We start from the raw sequence: 26,627 nt of genomic DNA, 5'->3' as shown, positions 1-26,627 counted from the left end.
ACAGCCCCCCTGTAGATAGCGCCAGACACAGCCCCCCTGTACATAGCACCAGACACAGCCCCCCTGTAGATAGCTCCACACACAGCCCCCTGTAGGTAGCACCAGATACAGCCCCCCTGTAGGTAGCTCCACACACAGCCCCCTGTAGATCGCTCCACACACAGCCCACCTGTAATCGCTCCACACACAGCCCACCTGTAGATCGCTCCACACACAGCCGCCCTGTACATAGCACCAGATACAGCCCCCTGTAGATAGCTCCACACACAGCCCCCCTGTAGATAGCGCCAGACAGCCCCCCTGTAGATAGTGCCAGACACAGCCCCCCTGTAGATAGCGCCAGACACAGCCCCCCTGTAGATAGCACCAGACACAGCCCCCCTGTAGATAGCACCAGACACAGCCCCCCTGTAGATAGCACCACACACAGCCCCCCTGTAGATAGCTCCACACACAGCCCCCTGTAGGTAGCACCAGATACAGCCCCCCTGTAGGTAGCTCCACACACAGCCCCCCTGTAGATAGCTCCAGACACAGCCCCCCTGTACATAGGGCCAGATACAGCCCCCTGTACATAGGGCCAGACACAGCCCCCCTGTAGGTAGCACCAGACACAGCCCCCCTGTAGGTAGCGCCAGATACAGCCCCCCTGTAGTGCCAGACACAGCCCCCCTGTAGGTGCCAGATTGCCGCCAGAGCGGAGAGCGGTAGAGGTACTACTGCTGCCACTCTCCGCTCTGCTTTTGACGTCACTCACCGTCAGAAGTCAGGAGTCTTGCAGCGGAGTTCTCACTGGTGTCGATGCCGGCCCGGGAGTGAACCAGTCCAGTCACCTGACCGGTGAGGTCAGATGACAGGTCAGGTGACTGTACTGATCCACTCCCGTGCCGGCATCGATCGCAGTGAGAACACCGCCGCAAGACTCCTGCCTTCTTCTGATCACTGCTGCAGTCAGCAGCGATCAGCTGTTTGGATGCAGCGACTAGCATGACATTTTGCAGACCGCCGGGACAGCGGTGAGAAACCGGGACTGTCCCGCCGGATCCGGGACGGTTGGGACGTATGATATAACCTAATAGAGTATATGAAAAGAGATGGTCTTAGTGACACCACCCAGTTAAAGTAGGTCTCCCTGTATCTGTTGCAGCTACATTAACATTAGTAAAAATACATTTCAGTGAATAACAAAGAAGTTAATATCAACTGTGACTGGAAACTATCTTAAAATCGAAAGCCTGACAGTGAGGTCTAGACAGCTGTCACATTTTCAGTACATCAGTTATGTGCTTCATAAGCAGAAACATGGCTGTAGTTCCGTTTCCTAGTATGTGGTCCTGGAAATCCTGGCTGTATGTCTTGGAGAATTTATCAGACATTGGACTCATCTACCAGGCAGCGTCACCACATTGGACAGAAGCCACAATTCCTCTAATAGAATAAAGCCGTAACTGCTGCTCCGAATGTATTATTGGAACAAAGTCTAATTTCCCTGATAAAATACTGGTGAGATGGCGGCCTAGAAAAGAGGTTGATTTGCTTTTAATGCCGTGTCAAAACTTTACAGCCCTAGATAAAAGAGCAAAGACAAAAAAAAAAAAAAGACAAAAAGAAAAAAAGAGAACGAATGAAAAAAAAAAAAAAAAAAAAGAGTAAGTCAGAGCCTGCGATAAATAGAAAAAGGAAAACCAAATAGAACCTAATGTTCTAAAGCAGACAAGTAAAAATCTGTTTTCTCCAATTATGCAAGGAACCGCTTTCATCCAAAAATAGAACTAGACCTGTCCATAGATTGTGTGTGATATTTCAGCTCGAACCCATTCTCTTCGGCAAGAACACACCCAACTTACGGAAAGGTATGGTGATGTTTTTGGAAGACCGTTCTTAATTTAAAGACATCCTCCACCTAAATGAATTTTTTCGAAAAATCGAATTAATAGCGCAATGGGGAAAAGCATGTGGTCAGTCCAGCTACAACCACAACCTTTATGATGGGGTCGTAAAACATCTCTAGCAACCAGTCAGTCATAAAATGACTCAGGTCTTCAGCCTATGGCTGAACAGACGCAGAGATGAAGGCAGGGAAGGGCCAAGGAAGCCTGGTCGTATTGAAACTAGGCATTTCTCTTATGGCCTTACTAATCAGGCTTTTGGAAAAGCTATTTTAGATGGACTGATTTTCTTTTTGGTCCGATCCAAAAATGAAATCATAAAAGGAAGAGATCAGAAGCATTTCCTGCCATCAGAAGCTTTGGTCATCCCACCTTATATGTATAAAAGTATAATTCATACTCCAAATTCACATAGGTCTTTGGATCAAAAATTAAAAAATTGTGCCCCTTTGGCCATTTGAGAAGGGTTGGCAAAATATTTATTATAGATGTGCCCCCACTACCGGCGAAGCTATTAAAATTATACATATGCTGAAAAAATAACTGCCTGTTAGTTAGTTGGAGCCCACTCAATAAGGCTGTAGTAAACAACAAAACCAATAACCGCATGTGTACACGTCCCATTTTAGTTTCACGCATTGCATGTTAATATAATTGCACAGCATGTCTGGCTACAAGCAGTGGAAAAGAAGCAAAGAATACCGAAGGAAAAATGATCCTGAAGGACGGGCCTGGTCTCTGTGGCTGGATTGCGCTGACTTTGGTTAATGACTATTGAAAACTATTATAGTTCACTTATCTCCAAACACAACTCCCCAGCATCTCATTACAGCAGCCCTTCGTAAATAAGGATGTCTCAGTTTGTGCTCCGCTGATCTTTTCACTAGAACGCAGTGAGAAGAGTGCATCTTCCTAAAGGTGAGCGGTAAACAGAGTCATCGTGGGAGGGTGCCTGGATTTGCATTAACCCATTTGACACCCACTCATTTAATTCATTTGAACACTTAGGCCAGGGCTACTTTTTGTAGTGCTACGGATTGATTTTAATGCTTGAGTGACATCTGCAGTCCACAAGATGAATACATGAAGTTACATGCAATCTTGTGGACTGCAGCTGTAGTTCAAGAGTTAAAATCAAATCAGTAGCGCTTCAAAAAGTCTAGGTGTAGTCCTGGTCTTAAAGGGCAAGGTTTCCAGTGACCGAACACATTGTTGTGAATTAAAATACACAGATCTAGGTAAGAAAAGCAAAGAATTTGTTCAGATACTAAAAGGAGTTGTCTCATTACAAACTACCACTTTAATATTGGAGCTGCTACAGTGATCAGCTGATCGCTGTGGGTCTGGTTCACGAGGCCACCGGCAAAAACTGATGCTGCCTAGGGAAGCCACGGCCAGCCAGACAATTCCCATGCAGTTGGATGGACGACCTAAGTTTGCCATGGCCGCCTAAAAGGGGGGGGGGTCCAGAGTGGCGGATCGCCCTTCTATGACATCTGTATGCCCAAGTAGGGCATGTGAAGTCTTCATGAGACCACCTCTATAAAAAAGGATTTCCTATACCACCCTACTTGAGGACAGTATAGCATAAAGGAGAAGAAGAGTTCCGGTATTTACAGTTTTCAATTTAATTTTTTTTAACGGATAGTACATTGACCAATTCGTTTTTATAGGGCCATGCACACATCAGTTTTTTTTTCCAAGTGCCCGATCCACAAAACTCAGGGCAGGTCCTATCCCTGCCAAATTTTGCGGATCTGTATCACCTATTCTAGTCAATGGTCCGTTATCCATATGCAGTCCTTTTTTTGTGGATCTGTTTTTTTGCAGCCGTATAAAAGGACACGGCTGTGTACATGAGGCCGAATCTTGTGGATCTTGCCCCCTCTGCTGATCGACAGCTCTCCCTGTATACAAACTCATACAGGAAAAGCTGTCAATCACTCTGTGTGGGCGGGGACATCTCCCCTCAATGCTGTCCTCAGATAGGGTATCATCGGTCACCTGACAATAGTGGAATGACATTTCCAATTTAAAGAAATTTCTGAAGTTTAAAAAAAACATTCACAGGGAATAGAATTAAAAATTGCAATAGTAATTTAATGAAGAAACTAAAAGATCTAAATGCTTTGTGACTCTTGATATAAGACCTGTAGTGTTCAGAAAGTTGACCAGGTCCAAATTAATGAATAGGAGATTGGGGTCCACGTGATAGAGGGACATGTAAGGTTAGAAAAGCTTTGTTCAATGAGGAGGCGGCTAAGAGACGACGATTTGGTCTATTCTCCCATCCCTACTCTCGGCTGCTCGCTCTTTTTTAATGAGAGATAGAATTACATTTGCATAATAATTCAGCGCTAAGAAGTGTAATAGGCAGGGAGAACGCGAGGTCCCAGCCCTGCCAGCCCTTAGCTGCTCCGTATTTTCAATGCAGGGAGAATTTACCATTTAAATGCAGATTTTGACTTTTAATCAGATACAGTTTTTTCCCAGCAAATAGAAGATTTCTAATTACTCTGAATGCCATATAGATGAGGTCAAATCCGAATCCTACTCTCTTCTAGCTCCATCTCATGTAGAAGGTCAGCACTATCTTGGAAGGCTCTGTCACTCAAGGAGTTAATTAGCGATGTCCAGCCATGCCCTAGTTCCATATGAACAATACGTATGCACAACTAGAAGGGTAAACCGCAATATATTACATACGCACGTGTTTTCTGTACGCATATAATAGGAACGAGGGAAGAGGAGTGTACATAGCATGGGCTTCTCTTAAAGTGATGCTGGAAAACAACATCCTTGTATACTACAATAAAAAAAATTATAAATAAATATTGAATTAAAAGGGGAACTCTTTCTACCCCACTCTGAGAACTTTATAGATCATATTTTGTCTCATATTATGAAAATTTGATGTATTTATCTTGTACACATCCATTACCATTGGTGCATTATGCCAATTTCCTGCTCAGCTCCAGAGCTGCATGCAGAATTCTGCTACTTAAAAGGTGTTTTCACAATTTATTTATTTTTATGATGTGTCAATTGGACATGTTATAAAGCATGAATCATTGGGGTCTGACAATTGGTGCCCTCATTGATTGGAAGAATGGCTGCCGAGTGTACTTTCTTACTTTTTTTCTGCTGAGTAGTCTGGAGTCGCAAGCTTCACTTGTCAGAATACTGAAGATTGTCATATGTGTCATTTAGAAAAACAAAAGCTTCAGCCGTATCTTGAGTGACCCAGACAACACCTAAATAAAGTACGGTACGGTGGAGTATCAGCGTGACATTCAATGGCCACACACAGAACACAATAATAACCACTTGCAGAAAATAGATATGGGGCAAATGGCAAGAGTCCCACCCGTTGTAAGGTATAATCTTTATCCATTATGGGTTTTCTGCATCTTCTAGAAATGTATTCCATAAATTATAAATTTTCCATGAGAAATTTAGAAACAAATTCTGGTCATACAGAGGGTAAAATTTATCAGAATCACGCTACCAGTTAACGCACTACATCACAGTCAGACAAACGGTTATGTTTTAGTTGTTGTGGAACTAAAATCGGGCAGATTTAAGAAGACTGGTGCTCCACACACCAGCCTTAATTATCGACTCCGCTGGAGCAAAAGGGACAGATTTATTAAGAGGTGCACGCCTCTTAATAAATCTGTTGCATTTCCCGCTGGCCGTGCACCATCCATTCCCCATCCCACCATCAGAGATAAAATAAAAAAATTATAATCCCCTCACCGCTCCTCTTTTCTTCCCCCCTCATGTCACCTTTGCTCGCTGTGGCTCATACACGGTTCTGACTCGGAGCAGCGTCAGTGGCTTATCTGCGACACAGCACTCAACGCCATCATCAGTGCCGCGTCATATACAACGTCCTGATCCGATCATGCTGCCATGCTGAAGGGACCCGGAGGGGATAAGAGGAGCGGTGAGAGCTTACGTTTTTAAAAAATGTTTTTATTTAATTGGATGTAGGGAAGGGAGGGTTGTCCGCTAGGAGCTGGCATAGATTTCTACTATAAATCACGCCAGCTTTCATGCATAAATTGTAAAAAATAAAAATTGTCGGGCCGCTGTGGCCCCATCCTTTTTGGGAAGGCACGCCCCTTTTGACAACTGTGGTGAGGGCGACGTAAAAATGCAAAAAGTCCCAGTTTTCATTGCAAATTACGACTTTGGGGCCTTCTTGCAACTTTTCTACACCAGAAAACCGGCGTAGAACGGTTAATAAATTCCTCCTGTATTTCCCGGAATAGCTTCAGAGGACCACCATATCTAATTATACAATATAACAGCCTTCAAAATCTTCTGGGTTCCATTAGGTCAAATGGTCTTGTACTGTTCTTATATTACCCCGTACGAGCATGTCCAATATGGCCGGGATCACACAATGACAAGGAATGGATACTTCGACTAACAAAAATATTCGTCATCCACAGGTTTCCTTCCTCTCTGCTACTTCAGATAAATTGAATCCAAATGTAAGGCCTGTTTTTTTCCCATACTGTGAAACTGCACAGGACCCAATCAGTCAAACTCGAGCAGCAGATAGCCCAGTCATCCGATCCCTTTTCAGATGTGATTTTGCAGGCTCCTGATGTTAATATAAATTGGGACTGAAGTAGTACTAGTTATGTTGTGGCTATACATCTATACATCTGTTCCGCACACTGAGATGATCATGTACGGGCTTCAAAAACATCCTTCTACTATCACTCATGTGATGATGTAATAAGGATGTCCTGAAATCTTGAGTTCAACAGACCAATCGAAGAAACCAACATGTTCCACCAAAATGTTCCGGATCCAAATCTAGCGGTGTTATCACTCGGTCGCCTCATGATTGCTCAGGTGCCGAGGGAACATCACAACCCTGTCAGCTATAACTGAGGACTGCTGGAGAAAATTACTTTGCTAAAACGTTTGCCCATCGCAGAACGTGTGGGACAAATGGTCAAAATGTTTTTTTAAAGAAACACATTTTATATATGAAGTCATTGGGGGAAAACTCTAAGTGGGTGAGAACATTGCAACAAAATGTGGGAGCTGACCCAAAAATGATCCCATACTTCTCACAATCTGATGGAATTTGATTATAATTGGACATGAAGATGTGATTGGCAGATGACCTCCAATATCTCCTCCGGAGTTTTGCATGCAGTCAGTTTCATCCGTGGAAGTATATTGACCCTATGTTACAGGAGTATTCTGAAGACAAACATTTATGGCATAGCAATACTCGTCACATACCGAAGAGCGAAATGCACATTCACAGCCAACTTCCTCCCGCACATCCACTTTGGGCTCTAAGAAGCAACGAAGAACACGGAGCCTCTGTTCTAATAATTCATGGTGTGCCCAACTTTTAGAAATTTTTGGCAAATCCTATATTTTGCACTGATGGATATATACAAACAAACCTGAAAACACTACATGCAAGTTGGAATAAATGGCCTTGTACTTAAAGGTCGCCGAGGTTTTAGACACCAAAGGAAATCCTGCTAATCTGGCGTGCAACAAAAATAGGGGGAATTGACCTACTAGTTCAGCCCTTGATTCCTATAGTGGCTTGCCAGTGTCCAATTCATGGCATCTCACGGTTCTTTGTTGGGTTCACTGCCGATGAAAAAGTAGTGATGCTCAAGGATTGTTGGCACTTCTAATTCGGTGATGACGTGGATCTTGGACACGAATGCATCTATGCACTTTATCTTTCTATTAGCAAAGCTCACCTCTCATGTCATCCTGTAAATTCAGCCACTCAAAAGGTAAAAATAAACAGCTGACGTACAGGTAATTAGAAGAGACACCATACGGAAATGGTTGGGGGGGGGGGGCGCTATATTTCCTCTAGGTGTGTGATGTTAATAAACAATCAATCAATCAATCATTACTCAGTGATACAACAAATATTGTTAATTAGCGCGGTCCCTGATGATTAGAGATACGCAGGTATTTGAAGGATCTTGTAGTCTAGAGTGGCTGGAAGGATATAAGCAGCGGAAATAAGTTTTCTTGAAAAAACCTTATTCTTAACCTGTGCATTGATGCTTCATGGAACTAATTTCCTTCTGACACCTCAGAGTTTGTATTGTAGCCCCAATCATCGGATGTACAATTTAGGTGTTAGCAGGTGATGTAGACACGTGGTTAACAGCACATTTCCTCTATAGAGAATTATCCATGTAATGGGTGATCTATGGGAGCTACATCCTGTAAAGCTTGTGAAAATCTGAGAAACATGTAAATCCCTTACAGCAATATTTAAAGAGAATTTCATTATACATGGATGAAACAAGCAATTTAAGGAAATACAATACTGGGGTGAATTAATCACCGCCACTAAAGGCCTATAAAAAGGTACCAACATTTTTGGTAGATTATTTGTATTCCCTCACCCAGTAAAGAGCAGCAGTCTGCGACCTGCGGCCGTCCAGCTGTTGTAAAACTACAACTCCCAGTATGCCCTAAAAACTTGAAGCCTGAATCATTTTTCAGGAAATTTTCATTAGGTGCGACGTAAGGAGAAGGTATTTGTCGATCTCTTAACAAGTCTGTGGGGCGGAGCTTGCAGACTTGGGCTTCCTCCAATCATGTTCACTGTTGCCAAGAATTGAATCTGAGGTGACATGACATGCCTGTCAGTTGTCAGCATGCAGACGACAATGTTACATTAGGAGGGCTCAATAGAGTGGGATGGGGAACCCCTAATTGAATATCCATTAGCAGCTATTCTGATTAACGGCGGACTCTATTAGCAACTAAGCTCTCTGCTCTGATGCCCAAGTGGCATCCACTGACATCAATGGATAGAAAATTAGTTTCAATGGGTGACAAGTAACTAAAAATTATGGTATGATCATTACATTTATCACGGGGGAGCTAAAAAGTCTATGAGCTTGTAACCAGAAAACCTGTCGTATAAAGGCAGTTGTCCAAACGGGGAAAATCCTTTTACAACTATAGATAAAATTCAAGAGGATTACAATTAAAAGGGGGGTTGTCTCATGAAGACCCCTCCAGTCCATATGTCCTATCATGGCATATGAAAGTCATAGAGGGGGGTCCCCTGCTCATGACCCCCCCTCTATGAGCCAGAATTGCGAGCCACTCTAAGAACAGCTCCCACTATGGCAGGCCCAGCCCGCCCTTGCCTCCATGTAATGGCTCTGCATTGACTGTTGCAGCAGAAAAGTGTCTGGCAATGATCTCCGTGCAGGCTTCCCTTCATGGGACAACCCCTTTAAGCTATCTGATAAGTGCCACGAGCCATTCTAGCCTTCCTTTTGCCAGAGATAGAATGTGTACGTGAGGCCAAAGTAGACTGCACACCTATGTGGGTGCCAAACCAATGAGATTTCTGAAATATCTGTGACAGCCTAAAGCAAATTTACGTTGCATAGGACGCTATACAAATTCTACAGCCATCTGGATCTACAAACTTTCAATTAACAATAGCAAAATATATATAGTAACTCACGTATACATACACTGAATTAATTGTCGAAATTATAGTTACAATGTGTACTGTAAATAATTCAAAGTTAATTACGGCAAAGAGCAAAGTGTCATCATAAAGCAATACTTATAATCAAAACTGAGCATTTTCTTCCAAATTAAATCGATTCAAGTTCAATTATAATCCCATTTGTACAAGAAATCATTATATAAATGCTCCTTTTTTTTTTTTAATATAAAAATGTAAAGCTGAAGTATTCATGCAGTTTTAAAAGCTCCTAGTGTATGCAGAGAAAACCTTGGAATAAGAGTAAAAAAAAAAAAAAAATTCCCATCATAAAGCCGATCTGTCAGCTAAGTATACCGCCCTATGTAATGGCAGCATGTTATGGATACAGGTCCATAATCCTATTAACCAAAACGGCACAAAAAAAATGTTGTGCCACTTGGCTTAGAGAAGCACTAAAAGAATATTCCCGAGGGCTCCCCCCGTCAGTCTTCACCTTCCAGGCTGGTGATTGACAGACTTCTATGTATACATAGAAGCGGTCAGTCAACGCAGAGAGGTGCGAGGAGAGGCAAATTCTTAAGCGCAAATGTATTTTATGCCGTTTTGGCTAATAGGAGTACAGACCTGTCACCGTAATACTGTAATATGCTGCCCTTACATAGAGTCGCATATTCAGCTGACAGATCCGCTTTAAAAAATCCTGCAGATTTAATAAATATAATAATAAAGGCTAAGGATTTGCATATATAGTGCCAAAAGTACAGGTTAAGTATCCGAGGCAGGAGCCAATATCATGGACAAACCCTCTTTCTGACCTTTGAGGTGACCACTAAGAAGCAGATATGTAAATTCTTCACAAGCTGAGGAGATATTTATTGGAAACAATCGGATAGAGTAGGACGTTTTAACAAAACCTCTTTGGAAGGTGGACTTGACTTGGATCTAAGCACCTTGTATTTTCCTCACTCAGGTCATCCATTCACTTTAATGTTAAGTAGTTGCTTATGCGTGCCCACCAGGAATGGGCAACAACATACTTATTAAAGCACCGATCAGCTGTTCCGGCTGCCTCTTGGCACCGGAAGATATGCAGTGATCGGTGCAGGAAGAAGACGGTTCCGTACACTGTATAGCGGCTGCGGCCAGTACTGCAGCTCTGCTGCTTCTATTCCGACCCATGCCCGGACAACCCCTTCTAGACTCCGGAGCATAGATGTAAGCTTTAAGGCCATAAAGCTATTTTTGAAAGCCCAAGATCGTACGATCACCCAGATGCTACTAAAAAAAAGTACACAAGGACGTGGTCCATCCGAAAGGAGACTGGGCCCCATAAACCTATTCCCTGACCCAGGTAAATGGAGCCGTTTATCGTGGAGGTTGACGCGTCCGAGGTGGGAGTGGGGGCTGTCTTGTCCCAGGGTACCAGGTCCCTCACCCATCTCCGTCCCTGTGCCTACTTCTCCAGGAAGTTTTCGCCCACTGAGAGTAACTATGATATTGGCAACCGCAAACTCTTAGCCATTAAATGGGCATTTGAAGAGTGGCAACACTTCCTGGAGGGGGCGAGGCACCAGGTAACGGTCCTTACCGACCACAAGAATCTTGTTTTCCTAGAATCTGCCCGGAGGCTAAACCCGAGACAAGCTCGATGGGCGTTATTTTTTACCAGATTCAACTTTTTGGTTACCTATAGGGCTGGGTCTAAAAATATTAAGGCTGATGCACAGTCGCGTAACTTCATGGCCAGCCCTCCTTCGGAGGAAGATCCTGCTTGTATTTTGCCTCCAAGTATAATCATTTCCTCTATTGATTCTGATTTAGTCTCTGAGATTGTGGCTGATTCCCCTGCAATTCCGGCTAAGGGTACTTAGGGAAAATCATTATTCCGCACTATCTGGTCATCCAGGCATCCTGGGTACCAAGCACCTCATTGCCAGAAACTATTGGTGGCCTGGGTTGCCTAAAGACGTTAAGGCCTACGTCGCCGCTTGTGAAGTTTGTGCTAGGTCCAAGACTCCCAGGTCCCGACCAGCGGGCTTACTACATTCTTTGCCAATTCCCCAGTGACCTTGGACCCATATCTCCATGGATTTTATCACCGATTTGCCTCCATCTCAAGGCAAGTTGGTGGTGTGGGTTGTAGTAGACCGTTTCAGTAAGATGTGCCACTTTGTGCCCCTCAAGAAACTACCCAATGCTAAGACGTTAGCTACCTTGTTTGTCAAACACATCCTGCGTCTCCATGGGGTCCCTGTCAATATTGTTTCTGACAGAGGGGTACAATTTGTTTCATTGTTTTGGAGAGCCTTCTGTAAAAAGTTGGAGATTGATGTCCTTCTCCTCTGCCTTCCATCCTGAAACTAATGGCCAAACTGAGAGGACTAATCAGTCTCTAGAACAATATTTAAGGTGTTTTATCTCTGACGGTCAATATGATTGGGTCTCATTCATTCCCTCGCCGAATTTTCCCTTAATAACCGGGTCAGTAACTAGTCAGGGGTCTCCCCCTTTTTATGTAATTTTGGGTTTAATCCGCGGTTTTCCTCCGTTTCACCTGGTAGTTCCAACAATCCCGAGGTAGAAGTCATTCATCGGGAACTGTGCACAGTCTGGGCCCAGGTTCAGAAGAACCTAGAGGCGTCCCAGAGCATACAAAAAACTCAGGCAGATAGAAGACGTTCTGCTAACCCCTTGTTTATGGTCGGGGATCTGGTGTGGCTATCGTCAAAAAATTTGCGCCTGAAAGTCCCGTCCAAGAAGTTTGCTCCCCGGTTTATAGGGCCGTACAAGGTCATTGAAGTCCTCAATCCTGTCTCCTTCCGACTGGAGTTGCCCCCATCTTTTCGAGTACACGACGTGTTTCATGCCTCCCTCCTTAAACGCTGCTCCCCGTCCTTGGCTCCCTCGAGGAAACCTCCGGTCCCTGTTCTCACCCCTGAGGGGGTAGAATTCAAGGTGGCCAAGATTGTGGACAGCAGGATGGTCCAAGGCTCCCTCCAGTACCTGGTCCATTGGAGAGGATACGGGCCTGAGGAGAGGACGTGGGTACCCGCCCGGGATGTTCACGCTGGGATATTGGTCAGGAGGTTCCACCTTCGTTTCCCCAATAAACCAGGTCCACTTAGAAAGGGTCCGGTGGCCCCTCATAAAAGGGGGGGTACTGTAAAGGAACTGCCAGGCACAGCTTCTTTATCAACGCCCATAGGTAATCAGTCTGCACCTGCTTCTAGGTCTGTGAGACTGACTCCATCTTCCACCACTCAGGGTGGAAGGCTTAGGAGTGGGAGAGCCTATCGCAGCCTGGCCAGACGGAGCTAGCTCCCGCCCTCTGTCTATTTATACCTGCCTTTCCTGTTCCTCCTTGCTTGTGAATCTTCTCTGTTGGTTTCCTGGCCCTGCTGCAGCTTCTTGTACTATTTGTCCCTGCTTCGTATTGACCCTGGCTTGCTGACTACTCTCCTGCTCTGCGTTTGGTACCTCGTGCTCTCCTGGTTTGACTCGGCTTGTTCACTACTCTCCTGCTCTGCGTTTGGCACCTCGTACTCTCCTGGTTTGACTCTGCTCGTTTACTACTCTTGTTGCTCACGGTGTTGCCGTGGGCAACTGCCCCGTTTTCCCTTAGGTTCTGTGTTCCCTTGTCTGTTTGTCTGTTGTGCACTTATTGAGTGCCCAGTTGTACCCCGTCGCCTGGGGCGGGTCGTTGCAAGTAGGCAGGGACTGAGTGGCGGGTAGATTAGGGCTCACTTGTCTGTTTCCCTACCCCCATCATTACAGGTACCACAGACATCAAGTCCTGTACAATCTTACAAGCATCCAGTGAGCACAGTCCTTCACAGACGTCAGCGCAGCCTCCCTTCTCCACCGCATGATAAATGATTAAGTATCTGTTATACTGTACATGTTTTCTATGTGTAGACCTAAATATAGACATTGTTAACTTGTGTGCCACACATTAGAAGGTTGATTGTATCTCCAGGAACATTGTTAACACTTGCTACTTATACTCCGCGTAGTTAATTGAAGAGCCTACAAGTGTTTTTGTGCATTATCTTCTGTAAGTCTTTCAGTTGTAATGATAATATAAGGGAATACGTACCAATGACCCATATTGCCTCATTAGAAAAAGACGTGACCTGAACTTAGAGTCCATACCTGAAAATTAACTCTGTCAATGCCTCTCTCCCACTCCCATTGGGCAAGTATTGGTTCATTTCCATACCGTTTGTTCTATGGATGAAGTTATGAACCTAGTTCAGACACATTTATGAATAATGTTTTTGTTTTTTTAGGCCCAAGCCTAGGGCCTACGTATAGTACTTGTACATTTTTCCAGTCCAACTGTGATTTATCTATTAGATATATTATATTTGCCTCATTCAGTGGCGTAGCTATAGGGGTCGCAGCAGTCACATTTGCGACCGAAGCCAGGGGGCCCCATGTCTCCTCACAGTTACTGTAGTAACTGGGGCCTATGTACTAAATAGATTCAGGAGTGAGGAGGGTAAGTATGAGAATATAGTCTGCTGGGCCCTGTATCGAATTAAATCATGTGGGATACTGTCTGCTGGGGCCATGTACGATACAGGGCCTCAGAAGAGACTATTCCACATGATAGAGTTAGATACAGGGCCCAGCAGACATTATCTAACATTATAGGATTAGATACATTGTGTATCTAAGCCTACCATGTGTGATACGGTCTGCTGGGCCCTGTATCTAATCCTATTATGTGTGATACTGTCCGCTGGGCCCTATATCTAAGCCTACCATGTGTGATACGGTCTGCTGGGCTCTGTATCTAATTCCATCATGTGCGTGATACTGTCTGCTGAACTGCTGTATTTAATCCTGACCTGTGTATGAGCTATAGGGGTCCTAGTCTTATAGATAAGTTGCCTTCGCTTGAGAAAGGCCCCATTGAGCAGGGCTGAAACGTTGCGCTTGTGGTGAATAAAGGATCCTTATTTTTCACTTTACTTTGGAGTGCTGACCTGTGTATTGGATTTGTCTGTGGATTTGTGACACTGGTCGTGTGTCTGAACAGGGACTAGCACCCCACACTGGAAGAACGGTGCTGCTTTTACTTTACTTGCTTATATATATATATATATAGTAAAAATCTGGGGGTTGGACAAAGCATAGGTCTTGGGGCTATCGTCCCTGATGTCTTAAGGCGTTAATGACCGTGGACTATAAAGGGAAGTTGGGAGGAGAGGCCCAAGAAGAACTTTTGCACCGTGGCCCATGAGCATGTAGCTACGCCCCTGGTGTCATTGGCAGGGTATTTTAGTAGTCAGTAGATGAGATCTCTCACAGACGTGAATGGAAAATAACCAAAAAAGTTAGGCGGAAAATTTCTAGGCACATTGGCTACCTCGCTCTTAGAATTTCCAATGAATTAATTTCATCATTCAGAAAAAGTATCAAACGTCTTAAAAATAATTCTTCGTTGCTAATCGCTATCAAGACAATCAAAGTTATGAACATTTGGAGTTCGATTAGAAGAAAACTTAATTTCGGCAGAATTTTGTCACATATGGTGATATTTGATGAAAGTAGATCATCATCATCTTCCCTGATTCGATCTTTAGGTTTACGCCGACCTTTAAAAATGTCAGGCCATCTGGAATTTTAAACTACTGGGTGCCAGACAATTAGATTATTACTGAATTTAGGTTGTTCCTCTCGAATTGCACCAGTCTGTCATGTAAAGTGCCCATACTAGATCTCTCTTTGCTTCAGCCCATAATTGTTCAGTGGGTACACCATTAAAGTGTGCTGCCACTGAGGACTGGAGTGGAAAACCCATATGCCAAACAATATGCGGCGCACATTTTGTAACTAGAAAATATTTTTTGGAGTGAGGTGACGACTCACTCCAGGGAGACAATGATCTTCAGAAAGTCGATGAACAGAGAAAATAAAATTTCACGCACGGTTCCTCTGACATCTAAAAGCTGCGCCTGGTATGTCAGAGGCTCAGCGGGTGACTAGATTAGGAGTGGGGTTCCCTCTTAATTTATGCCAAGTGCTCCAGATAAAGGGTGAGGCTGCTATTAATTAAAAGCCAGAAGGGATTCATAGCCGGGCTACGGCTGGTAAAGATTAATGAATATATCACAATTAGATTATTTTCGTGGCCTGCTACGTTTCAGTAACTGATTAATTTCTCAGATGGCAGTCTACTAGGATAGAAAAATGTCACATCTCCATATACACAGGGAACGTGCTTTATGTCTATGAATACTAGATAAGCAATTGGTTGCAATAGTATTAAGGCCCTTAGGTCAGAAGGGCCCCCAGCAGCACTATAAGTGGATGGTGCAGGGGCATGTGGTCATATCACCATAATATGTTAGGCCTAGTTCACATCTGCGTCCGTCAGAGGAGCAGAACAAGGAAATAACTGGAAGCGCCGGTCCCGTTGTACCGGCGGCCGACAGAACCCATTGACTTTAAGTGGTTCCATTGGTTCTGTTCCCAACTAATAACCAAGGGAACCAATTAAAGTCAATGGGTTCTGTCGACCGCCGATGCAACGGAACCGGCACTTCCAGTTATTTCCTTGTTCTGCTCCTCTGATGGAGCAGAACATCGGAATAACGAACACAGATGTGAACTAGGCCTAACACATTATGATATGACCACATTCCCCAGCACCATCCACTTGTAGTGCTGCTGGGGGCCCCTTCTGACCTAAGGACCTCATTACAGAGCATTCAAAGCAGTGAATTAGGCCTTCGCTGAGGATTTCCACAGAACTGAAGGTAAACCTACTACTTTAGGTTTATAACATGGTCAACTCTGCTACATCTGTATATAGATCTGATTCAGCATGTTATGTACAATATATGGCAATACGTACACATAAGTTTTTGCTTTACCTAAATCGCTCACCTTCCAGACCTACGTCCTTTGACCTTGTGCTCTAGATCGAATCTTTGTTGTACACTAGACCTTCTCTACTGCAAGTATCGAAGAAATCCCTGTAAATCCAAAAGTGTCCTATGAGACAGAGTTATGCACAATCCAACAAATCCCTCTACTTCACAATTTAGCTCTAAGGAATAAAACTGACTTTGGATGGATTTTCTCACTGGAATGATTTTGTCAATATCACACTATGGACTCCGATAGGAGGACTATTAGTCATGCTTCATCCGCACAGTCTCCTAGCATGCGTGTAAACGGCATATTAAACCTCTTTACATATCATCATACAGCCTCATTATAAATTAACCCCATAGATAAAATGAATGATTCCAGCGGGAAATCAAAAGTATAGATTTATCTATGTGCTATCCTTGCCTATGGCCGGAGTATGTAAACTAGATGACTGTTCTTCTGGTAGGCACTGACCGGACTGATGCTGACCTGGAGTTCTTCACCTGCAGATGGGCAACAAATACAATTTTAATGCAATCAGCGAAATCTCGTAGATACAACTTTTACGTGTGTCCCCGGGTCTTCGTTTGATTTGGTCAAACTTCCTTTTACATCAAGAGATCAAAATAAATAAAACATGGCTCATGACAAGGCCTCATTTTTCTAAGTTGTGAATTAGCTATTTGCTATTATTTATAGCAACCCATTATAGGCACTCTTTTATATCCAAAATGTAAAGAAAAAGCCATACACTAGTAAAGAAAAAGTTAAATCAAAGTTTAGTAATTGTGTTTCTTTTAGATATTGCAATTTTATATTGACAACCAATATGGCTCCACTTCATGTAGTCGCTTTTGCAAAAGTGTCAGCCACATTATAAAGCATTGCCGTTTTCATATTAGCCACTAGATGTCACTACAGCAGACATAGACCTTACATAGTCATTTTTCTTTACAGCATGCTGTGAAACGTTATCATCTCGTCTTCTGTCTATCGAACAAACATGTCCACCTGCCATTTACATCTTTCTCCGAAAAAAAGAATGATCCAGTCCTTCAGTTCATTTTTTTCTCCCCAGATAAGAAGAACTAGATTGTCCTGCAGTTGCTTATACCCCAATATTGAAATAACATGGTAATTTGTCCAAACTGTTTAAAGGGGAGTTAGGATTGATAGCAGCATTAAGGCCCTTTTACGCCAGCAAATTATCGGCAAAGAGCGTTCATGTGAATGCTCGTTCCAGATCATTGCCCTGTGTAAACAAAAAAATGATCAGACGATGAACGAGCAAACGCTCGATCATCTGCTGAATGCTTAGTTTATTCTGGGAGAAATATTATCGTTGTCGGCAGCACATCTCCCTGTGTGAACAGGCAGACATGCTACCAACATGATAGAATTATATGAGAACGAGCGATCGTAGTAACGATCGCTTGTCCCCATACATAGCTCCTTGTTAAAGGAGCAAACGAGCGCTGATCATCTAGTTGATCGCTTGCTTCCACAACACGTCGGGCAGTGTAAGAGGACCCTTAAGTCCGAAGAATACTTCGGACTATTCCATGCCTAGGCCCAGTATTTGTGGTTTATTCTTGAGATAAGGACATTCTGATCTTACAGCATCTCCATGTCCTAGGCACTTAATTTAGGAATCTTAATAAAAAAAATGCACTTGCAGATCACTTTTTAGAGCCATACTTCTACATTATCTATCATCTATTTCATCTCTCTCCACCTTCATCTCTATCTTTCACTCGGTCCCTCCTTCCATCGCTTCCCCTCTCACTCCAGCTGCCGGCCATAATTGTCTGAAATTGTCATAATGACACAGATAATGAAAATAATAACGCTTCTTTATTACAGGGAATGCCGATCAAAGTCAGCGAACGCTGCAGTCCCTGTCATTGTGTTAGAGGTGAAGGGTTTAATGCCAACATTTTCACGGCTGCCGCAGAGCTGCACAGCTCTAGTAATCATGGTACCCGGAATACAGAGAATTTAACAGAATAATAACCCATGCGAGCGCGTCTTTCCACAACAAGAATAAAGGCCGCCGTATATTTCACACTGGCAGTGTTTTTGAGTAGTTAATATCCAAAGTATTCTCGACAGAACCACATCTGACTACAGGACTAATAGAAAAAATATATATTTGCAACACAAGGCAAAGGTGAAGTTGCAAATGTGGGCAGCAGGGGTGCTGTTGGGTTTCTGGGTTGCCCCCTTGCAGGTGAAGTGTTGCGGCGGCAGTGGTTGCTATGACATACTACACCTAATAGAGTAGGGACCCACTTAAAAAGTGAAATGCTTAAATTTATAATCCTCCAATAGGTTACCTATGTATCGTAACCAAAATAGCTGCTCATGAATATTCATTAGCGCCTACAAGCCTTTCCACTGTCTTGGACTACAAAATTCAGTCGCTTCCTCTACATACTGACAGCTGGCTGCCTGTCATGTGACCTGAAAGTCACTTCTATGCAACAGTAAATGTGATTGGTCAGAGCCCTCTTTAAACACATCTACAAGCTCCACCCCACAGACTTAATCAGAGATCGTCAAACCCCTTAGACTTATCAGAATTCAAATCAAATTTCCAGGAAAAAAAAAAGACATCATATAATTGAATGGAGAGAGATTATATGATTTTATGTGTTTTTATAGAGAAAAATAGGCTCAGATGACAATGAATATTTAGTATGCTATCTTCCTACTATACTGGGGCGGAACTTCATTAGTTAGGCCCCATGCACACGACCGTAAAAAACCTCAGTTTTTGCGGACCGCAATTGCGGTCCGCAAAAACTGACCCATTCACTTTCATTGAACACGGACACCTTTCCGTAGCACTACGGAAGGGTGTAAGTGCCGTGGAAATGTTCCGGGAATTATGGAACATGTCCGTTCTTTCGCATTTTGCGGGCCGTGCTCCCATACTTTGTATGGGAGCATGGCCCGAAAATGCGGCTGTCAGACAGCGGCCGGCCGTGCCCGCAATCGCGGGACGTGATTGCGGGCACGGTCGTGTGCATGGGTAGCTGAATTTCTTATTCTGCAATCTGGTGATGGAAAACGTATTGCTGTATATTGAAGTGATTTGCATTCAAAAGTCTAGGAAAGCTTTTCCAGAAACATATCTATCTCCGAAAAAAACTTGCCATAGAGGAAGTCGTCTCAAAGTTAAAAAAAATAAACACAAACAAGGAGAAATCACCCCCAAACAAAGCCTCGCCATAGATTTCCTGAGTTGTGCTGAACGCCATAAGCTCGTGTACTCGCCTGTCAATAGATGTTATTAGTGCAGCAGCTTGTATTTCATGTTTAGAGGTTCTTTAAACGAAGCGCTTTCATTTCACCAAATACGTTCTTGAACCGATGCCCGTAGTAGACATCAAAGTCTGCAGCTGGACACCTGTATCTGACAAAAAGCACGAATCGTAGCCCCGGTTTAATACATAACCTTAATCATTCATTGAGCATTTGAGGGAAAAGGGAACGATGCTAGAAAAATCCACATACAAGTGTAGATGAAAGCCTATTCCAGAGAGAATTGATAAAACATTCTTTCTGAAGCCGACAACTGACAGGTGCTGGAGAATTACAAGATAGTGATATTTACAAGACAACGTAGAGTATTTAAGCATGGTGACCAGGTTGACGGTGAGATATTAGAGAGCGAGCTTAAACCACATTATACCCTAGTATAGCACAATCCACAGGTGTCCTTTACTGTCAGCGGGTATATCTACGTCTTGGAAAGCTGGGAGACAACCAATATGGCTGCCATTACAGCACCCAGAGGGGTTATCTACCATCTTTCCCAGGGCCCCGAATGCCAAGGCTGGGGGGGGGGGGGTGAATCATAGCATAACTAGGTAACTAGGCATCAAGAGTCCGTAAAGTTGGGCAGCTGTTATAGCCGTTAATTTGTGCGGTCAAGGTTAACCAGCTTTCCCAGAAACAGATATAAGTAAGAAATTGCTGAAAATAATATTTAACAGTTTGACTGCAGAAGACATAAAGAACTTATATTTAAAGGGGCTGTCCCATAAGGACAACCCCAGTCCATATGCCCTAATAGGGCATATAGACATCATCGAGGGGGTTCCCCTGACCTGAATTTTGCTGTCTCTCTGGTTCCATCATTGTTTTTATTTGTTTCCAGGACCCCTCTGATCCAGACATATTGCCCACTGTTGTGTTTGCTCTCACTATGCAAATTTCAGTAGTTAGCCAACAGGGCGTGAACTACCCACACACTGATTGGTCAGCATCAGAGGAAGAAAAGCTAGCTCCACCCTATTGGCGAACTACATCAAATTAGAATATAGGGAGCCAACACAACAGTGGCCATTATCTCTGGAACGGGCGGGTCCAGGAAAGAAAGAAAAACATTGCTGGATTCAGGGAGACAGCGCTATTCAGGTCAGTAAACCAGTTCAACTTATATGATCTAGTGACAGGTTCTCTTTAATAGAAAATAATGTAATGCGTGAAAGTATGAGATGCCGTAGTGAGTGCAGTTCTATCAGTCTTGAGTGAGTAGGGCAGCGATGGTGGTTCAGCTTTTATGCTTATTGCAAGGTGGTTGCATCCTCATCAGTGGTATTGGATATTATGGGATGGTGCAGATATCGCTCCCTTAATACTGTTTTGCTTAATAGATACTTACTTGTAGCTATTCATCTTTTTCACAATGTGAGGACAGTTTTTAGAGACATTTGGCTGCAGGAGAAAACATCAATTCAGTTTTTTCTCAGCACAGTGTAGACAGAAGACTACTCCTCTCAGCATGACCTGATTAAAGAACAAGGCAATAATGGCCTTTTATTGTATTTAAATTGTCCTATTTTTTAAGAATAAACGTACACATAAAGCGAGCAAACAGATCCTGAAAACTGCACCGAGTAGATATAGGCCGCATATGATGATACTGTATAATTGAGGATAATGGGGATTTTATAGTTTTATTTACATAATAGATATATTTCAGGATATTACTGTACTTATCTATATTGTGTGCTGCTCTGTCCGCTTCGTGGCAAAATGTCCCTTGCAAGCCCATGTGGTCGATTTTGCTGGCCTTCAGTTTCTGGGACAGGAAGTAGATGTTTGATCATTACCATTGTCAGCCATATTAGCTCTCATAAGACTAATTTCTCTGTCACCTGGTCACCCATCCAATTACAGAAAGCAATCTCCCCCACCTACCCTTCTTACTGTGTAGGGAAATGTATGCCTGCGTATAATCTGGCATCGGTTCCCAAATATTTTTTTTTTTTTTAAATCAATGAATGCTGGAATGTGGAGTTTAATGAAGACAATAGTACTGGAGGAAGTAGCTAGCTTCTTTTCAACCTAACGTAGTACATGTATACCTATGACTCCCATCGTACATTATACCTTTGATGGAAGCCTCCGAAGTATTCCACCATATAGGCATGCAACAGCATCCGTCTCCCATTTACGCCCCTTATAAAAAAAATAAACTATTGCCCCTGTATTAATGAGTGTAGTCGACTATGCTATTCAATACAGTAAAAAACAAAAAGCGTATGACAGCGCATACCACCCCGACGTACGCCAAAAGGATACTCTCTTGGCATATGTCAGGTCAATGGGCATTTTGGACACGTTCTGTGTATACGTCAGGAGCATTTCTAACTCTCACTGCAAAACTTCTTTCAATGAGATCAATTCAAACAGAAGGATCTCATACAAGTTGAAAAACGTATATGCAATGACATAACACCAGTTTCTTCAACGACAAACAGTGTTTTTGTATATTCGCGGTATATAGCCATCCCCAATCATTAGAAGATGACCTAGATTATTCCTAATCTTTGCAATCTCTGGAAGCAGGATAGATTAGGATGGCCTTGGATTTGCAGTGCCCTCCTCCTTTGTTTTGATGGTCAGGAGAACTTTCACGATACCAGGCGGAACAAGCCGACACCATGTATTTATCATCTAGCTGAGGATTGATATGGGTTTGCATTCAGTCACACAATGAAATGGGTGAAGTATTTGCAATTAATTTGTTTAGTGAAGTAAATGTGTTTAGTGACATTCTTACCCGCACAGCAGAGTGACAGGAGGAGTATGTTAGCAGCATGCAATCTTGCCCAGGGTTAGAGGGAAGCTACCTTTATTAATTCCACACATTTCCTCCCAGCATCTAGCAGAATCAAGAGGCAAGAGCCCATGTGGATTTGTCCCAGTGACATAATTAGGGTAATCAATAGTCATTACTAGCAGGCATCTGTTGGCGGTGACTCTTGGAGGGTCCGCTGGGAATGCACACTGTGAACGGAGCAGGAATAGGGAGTCTCGGGAGGGACCCTGACATTCAACTCTCTGCAAGCGGCAGAAGTAATTCTACTGGTGCAACAGCCATCAGTTGCCACCCAGGGCAATGTGGCACCTGTGGGGGGCTGGTCAGTCACACCATATGGCTGAGCCTAATTTAATCATGGATACTTAACTCATGAATGTATACAAAAGATAGGTGGACGTGTACTTTAAGTGGCATTGAAAGGACTGAACTAAATTCTTACCTATAATGCACCTCTCAAAAATAAATATTCTGTAGTTAACTCCAAAGTGCTTCTATGTATTATTTTTTCAGCACTGTCTTCACAATGGAGAGCTTGTGGTCACTGGTGATTTACCTTCTTTGACTAAAGGCCCCAGCGATTAGCTGACAAATGCTCACTGCATCTTTGGTGCGGCAATAAAAATCATCATTGTCAGCAGAACTTTTCGCCAATGAAGCAAACTGTATCTTGTTCATTCCCATGCAGTACAATGATTACTCCATGTAAATGGATCTAAACGAGCGCTGATCGACGTGCTACATAGTTGATTGGCGCTCGTTTACCCTCATAAATCTGTTGGTGTAAAAGGACCTTCAAAAGGGTCAAATACATATATTTTTGCCTTTTTGATTTTGTTGGTCAAGGAAGAAAATCCATGCGAAAAGCCAACTTTCCAGTTTGAGGACTTCACGAAGCATCTGCCCATGTGTCAGCCCCCAAGACCTCTGTGAATTTGACATGGGAGAAGTTGGAAACAGAGGTTATCTGCAGTCGCAGCTGAATTTAAATGGACACTAACTTTTCAAACAACTTATATTAACCTACTAGTATACCTGATATAGATCAACTTTGTACCTTACTTACTGTTAAAATGTAGTTTTTTTATCTATGCAAATTATGTGTCAAATCACTGCCACTAGGTGTCTCCCTTCCTGTAATCTGCAGTCCACCCCCTGTTGTCAAGTAATGTCCGAGACTGGTTACAGAGCAGAATTGACAGGCTTCAGAAGGTGGGGGTTTGTCTCTTCACTGCCTGCCTATACATGTCTATGGAGAGGGGAGGGGGAGCAGGAGGAGGGAGAAGAGAGAGTGTGACTCAGCAACAGACACATTGCTTACAAATCTATTCAAAGGGGAGAAATAAGAAGGAGGAGGGAGCAGAGAGAGAGAGTGTGACTCAGCAACAGACACGCTTCATACAAATCTATGGAGAGGGGTGGAGTTAGCAGGAGGAGGGAGCAGAGACTGTGACTCAGAAGAAGACACACTGCCTACAAGTCTATGGGGAGGGGAGGGGAGGGGTGAGCAGGGAGCAGAGAGAGTGTTACTCAGCAATAGACACACTGCATTCAAGTCTCTGGGGAGGGGTGAGTATGGGGAGGAGGAAAGAGCAGAGTAAGAAAGACATAGGCTGCTTGTTAGACTTCTATGTCACCCCAGAACTGGATTCACATATACACTTTTTATTACTGCTGTGTAATCTCCGTTAGGCTTCATTCGCTAGCTCAGAGACAACTGAGAATTAAAGATGGAGCCTGCAGAGGGGAAAACCTCTAAAATGCATTTTTATTACTTTAAGGGATATTTCCTATTTGCCACAAAATGGCAGCACTTGGCCACTATGGGCAGAAGATGGTAGTAATAATGAACTGCCATGTGAAGCTAACTTTAACACTTATATAATTATTTCATGGTTAACGAGGGTGAGAAAAAAATTAAGGAGCTATGTTTTTCAAAGGACAAGACATGAGAGGTATCAGGACTAGCCACTAGAAGTCGAGAGGTTCAAGGGGGGGGGAAAAACTGTATTCTTCATAGAGATTGGGTAAGTCTCATCCCAATAGAGGTGACAGAGGCTAAAGCAGTGATGCAATCTGAAAAACGCCTGAAATGACATTAATCTTTACTGGATGTAAAGAAAGGCGAAAGATCAAAGCTGGTCTGAGGCTTTACAGAAGGTAGGAACAGAGCGAGAGATGGCTGGGATCTCAAGCCCGTGTTTCTATGTGAAGTGTGGGGCAAAGAGATTATAGCTTTGATGAGGTTGTGGTGACTCAAAGCAAGGTCTCTTAGAAATGCTGCAAAAAGTTCACAAGGTCACGGCTACAAAAAGGCACTGCTTGCAAAGAAGGGACAATGAGCTGATGGACTATCAACATGGAATAACAGGCCTCAGGGTGACGGCAACAGCAAAGTCCGAAAAGATAAAAAAAACATGATAAAAAGGAACGGGAAATACAGAATGGGGTGGCTAAAAGTGGCCAAGCACATAATGATATTTCATACAATACAACCAATAGTGATCCCCTATAACACCAACTATTGGGTCTATGTTACCAACGTGATCATATATAATCATTATTAATATCTTTTGTGGTTTATTGAGAACATCGGTTATGAATCTCGTAACTTATCAAACTCCATGTTAACGGAACTCCAGAAGGTACAGAAGACACAAGGCAGCAGAGACACTATGTGAACCTGGCCTTATGCAAAGTATTGAAATACTATACATACAATATGAGACTGAAACTCATCGATGTTTTACACCTACAATATGATGGCATGGGCACAGCCTTTTAGGATGTCTTCTAGTTTACCTTTGGCCATGTGGGTGGAAGCGAACTATCCCTTTAATATGTTACTTGGATCGGACACTTCATTCCTCTCTTCATACTAGCTAAGGGTAGGGGTCATATTTACCCTTGCATAAGAGCAGACAGATAACGGAATACAAAGTATTTCTAAAGTTGGACCATTTCCCAAATTGCCTGCAAATATGCACATCCATACAAAGTACAGATATATATGTTGTATTTTAGCAGTTGTTATGGGGCCCATGAGAAGGGGCTAAACGCAGACTAGTTTTATCCCCCTTTCATAAAGTCTATCTGAATGTTAACAAATAAGTGAGGAAGTCATCCTTCCTTTTTTTACTACAAATTATGAGAAGGGGGTCGGAAACGGCATAAACCAACACCAGCAGGAGGGCACGAGCCAACACCAGCAGGAGGGCATGAGCCAGCACCAGCAGGAGGGCATGAGCCAGCACCAGCAGGAGGGCATGAGCCAGCACCAGCAGGAGGGCATGAGCCAGCACCAGCAGGAGGGCATGAGCCAGCACTAGCAGGAGGGCATTAAGCAACACCAGCAGGAGGGCATGAGCCAGCACTAGCAGGAGGGCATGAGCCAGCACCAGCAGGAGGGCATGAGCCAACACCAGCAGGAGGGCATGAGCCAACACCAGCAGGAGGGCATGAAGCAACACCAGCAGATGGGCATGAAGCAACACCAGCAGGAGGGCATGAGCCAGCACCAGCAGGAGGGCATGAAGCAACACAAGCAAGAGGGCATGAGCCAGCACCAGCAGGAGGGCATGAACCAACACCAGCAGAAAGGCATGAACCAACACCAGCAGGAGGGCATGAACCAACACCAGCAGGAGGACATGAAGCAACACCAGCAGGAGGACATGAAGCAACACAAGCAAGAGGGCATGAGCCAGCACCAGCAGGAGGGCATGAACCAACACTAGCAGAAAGGCATGAACCAACACCAGCAGGAGGGCATGAACCAACACCAGCAGGAGGGCATGAACCAACACCAGCAGGAGGGCATGAACCAACACCAGCAGGGGGGCATGAACCAACACCAGCAGGAGGGTATGAACCAACACCAGCTGAAGGGCATGAGCCAACAACAGAAGGGCATAACCCAACACCCGTAGGAGGGCATGAACCAACACCAGCGGGAGGGCATGAACCAACAACAAACACCAGCGGGAGGGCTCCACGTGGCCCCTGGTATGTATGCCCCCTGCATCCATCTAAATAGACCATTTAGGGGTATTTAAATAAAGAGGGTAACATGCAGATTATAAAAGTGATGATAAAAGACCTGATGGATAGGGCAGTACGATAATAGTGGGGCGTCAAAGATACCCTTCAGATGGAAAACTTTTCTACTGATATAATAATATAAAAAGCCTTTGGTTTCTGCATATGGCTACAGCTCTGTAAAGGGTTAACCGTCCCTGGTGACTGTGAC

General features: G+C 43.7%; 1 protein-coding gene across 6 annotated transcripts in view; it reads right to left on the bottom strand.

The window, feature by feature from the left end:
* The window catches only part of SDK2 (sidekick cell adhesion molecule 2), a 503,279-nt gene that overhangs the window by 377,909 nt on the left and 98,743 nt on the right, over positions 1–26,627 (bottom strand). Inside the window, exon 1 of one of the 6 annotated variants that reach the window (XM_075845543.1) lies at positions 16,263–16,360. The exons of 4 other annotated variants lie outside the window; for them this stretch is intronic. The gene's annotated coding sequence lies outside the window, so the exon portion shown is untranslated. Of the gene's footprint in view, positions 1–16,262; positions 16,361–26,627 lie in introns of those variants that run through there. One more of the 6 variants, XM_075845542.1, reaches the window with a different exon arrangement.

This window comes from Rhinoderma darwinii, chromosome 13 (assembly GCF_050947455.1).
Source record: "Rhinoderma darwinii isolate aRhiDar2 chromosome 13, aRhiDar2.hap1, whole genome shotgun sequence".
Taxonomy (NCBI): domain Eukaryota; kingdom Metazoa; phylum Chordata; class Amphibia; order Anura; family Rhinodermatidae; genus Rhinoderma; species Rhinoderma darwinii.
The sequence above is the reverse complement of the archived record's forward strand: the minus strand, read 5'-3'. Positions and strand labels throughout refer to the sequence as shown.